Source organism: Malurus melanocephalus, unplaced genomic scaffold (assembly GCF_030028575.1).
Source record: "Malurus melanocephalus ecotype Western Australia unplaced genomic scaffold, MMel_1.1 scaffold_1039, whole genome shotgun sequence".
Lineage (NCBI taxonomy): Eukaryota > Metazoa > Chordata > Aves > Passeriformes > Maluridae > Malurus > Malurus melanocephalus.
In genome coordinates this window covers 2,954-5,700 of record NW_026624271.1, presented here as the reverse complement: position 1 = coordinate 5,700, position 2,747 = coordinate 2,954, and positions in this window count along the sequence as shown.

Here is a 2,747-nt window from a genome sequence, read left to right as displayed (position 1 = left end):
CCGATTGGGATCTTTAACTCCCACCCATCTTCCTCCTCCCTCCTCATTATTCTCCTCTTCATCTCCACCCTTTACCGTCCTTTTCCTCCCACCCATTTGGTGGCTTTTTTTTTTTTTTTTCCCCCTCCGAGCTTGTAAATTGTGTTGGATCACTGAGCCCATAATGAGCCTTCCAAGTCCAAACAGCGCAATTCTGCCGGGATTTTATTGTTCATAAAGCTCCTTCCCCGGGGAGTGATAGAGCCATTAGGTGTGTGCTGTGTTTAATATTTGGTCATGACAGGAAGCAATAATTTTCTATCTTTTACTGTGGCTCCCCAGTTGTTTTTTAAGCACTCAGCTCCTTCTCAGCGCCTGGGAACCCATTAGGCAAACGGCTCTTCCCTGCCTGGGTTCGTGTCTTCAAAGAGAGAAAATAAAATAAAATAAAGTAAAATAGAATAGAATAAAATAATATGCATTTCAAGGGAAGGAAATAAAATAAAAGTGGCAACCGCTTGCCCTGTGGTGGATTTGAGAGCCTTGACCCTCTCGGTGGCTGTCGCTGACAGGAGTTGGCATAAGGATGGTTTCACCAAAAATGGCATTTTTCACCCTGAATGGGAATTTTTAAAATTTATTCCAGCAGGGAACAGCCACCCAAGCTCCTGTTCTGCATGGTGTGTTACGGGTTTGGGATTTTTCTGGTGTGAATCTGTTATTTCATTTTTATTGGAGCAGCAGCAATGTCGTGTTCAGGTATTCCGGGAGCAGTTTTGTAGAAAAAAACTACACAGAGGTTTTTCCATTATACATTGAGCAAAAATAGTGTTTTTTTTAGAAACAAAAAAATCAAAGTGACAGTTTTGGGTGCAGGTTGTGGGGTCTGAGTGTCCATTCCCAGCTCTGTCCGTGGGAATTGTGCCCGTTCTGTGTTCTGATTTCACCCCAGGGTTGATTTCCATCCCCACCACTGCAGAGAGGGAACGGGGACACCCCATACGCACAGAGAGGGGATTTTTGGTTAAACAATCAGCACAAAATCCTGAATTTTGGGTTTACAGCACGAGGGAGCTGATGGATGCTGCCCTCGCTCTCTCCCTTTGCTCCAGGGGAATTTTCCACCTCCYGATTTCCCCTCTGGGCTCTTCCCTCGGGTCCCTGCAGCTCAGGGGAGAGGTTGGAGTCACAAAGAGGAGGAAAAATCGCCAGACTCAGCCCCCCAGAGCTGCTGTGAGACACGGGGAGGGTTTGCAAGAACAGCTCTTCTTCCAAACCTCACCTGAGAGGAAAATTCTGGAATATTTGGGAAGAGGGAAAGAAATTCCAGAGAGGTTTGAAAGGCAGGATGTGGTAAAGATGAGAAACCAGCCCGTGGCATAAAGAAATTAAAACTGAGCGCTGATGTCAATATAAATAATAATATTTAATTATTTTTTCAAAGAGGTGAGCTTGGGTTTTCTCGTGATAAAAAGTTATTTCAGATGGATCCCAGTTCAGCAGAGCAATTAACACTCGGTATTATTTAGCATCAACACCAAGAGGGGTGTGTGTAAATAATTTAAATGAAATAAACCCCGAGAAAAGTGCAGAGATTGATGTCTGGGCTGCTGGCTCCTTTCACTGTCACAAACTGGAAGAAAATTCACATCTTGAAGTTGCCTTTTTTTGTGAAAAGACGAAACTTGGGGTTCTGATGTTGACAGGAAGTAAACCCCAAAATTCAGTTTTTGGGTGGCTGATTCAGATTTCTGCCCCCTCACCCTCAGCATTTATTGTGGGAATGGTCCTGGAGTTTAAAGATTCCCTGGATCTTCAAATTTGAGAGTGCTGGGTTGAAATTGGGATTTGGAGAGCTGGTGCAGAGACTGGCATTGGGATTGGGAGTGTTTAAATACAAATTGGGATTGGGAGTGTTTAAATACAAATTGGGATTGGGAGTGTTTAAATACAAATTGGTATTGGCATTGGGAGCGCTTGAATATAAATTGTAATTACGATTAGAAATGCTTAAATATAAATTGTAATTTGGATTGGCAGTGAGTGTTTAAATACAAATTGTAATTTGGATTGGCAGTGCTTGAGCATAAACTGTAATTTGGATTGGGAGGTCTTGAATATAAATTGTAATTTGGATTGGCAGTGATTGAATAGAAACTGTAATTTGGATTAGGAATGCCAAAATATAAATTGTAATTTGGATTAGAAATGCTTAAATATAAATTGTAATTTGGATTTTGAGTGTTTAAATACAAATTGTAATTTGGATTAGGAATGCTAAAGTAGAAACGGTAATTTGGATTGGGAGTGCTGGAATTTGGATTTCCAACTCCRCTCTCTTTGGAGATTTGGGTGCTCCTGGGAGGAAATAACCGGGATTTTTCCAGCTGAATCCCTGCCAGGGTCAATCCTCACCCTCCACACTGCCCAAGTGTCTGCTCAGCCCAAATTCCTCTGCTGAGGAGGGGACCCAAATCCCTGCAGCGCCGTGCCGGTGTCACTTGTTGACACAGAACCTAAAAACAAAATATCCTCTGGGATGTTTTGGTTAAAGGTGGTTTTTTTTTTCCCCTTTTTTCCCCCTTTCCTCTTTATCTCAAACATTTCCCAGCATTCCTTCAGGGCCATCTGGTTCTCTCATTTTCCAGTTTTCCTGTCGGTTCTTTCCCTTTGGCCAAAGCGCTGGCGCTGCCCAAAAATTTCACCTAAAATGAGGTTGCTCTTCAAAATCAGAGATTGCAACCATTTCTGGGATGGGGAATGGGATT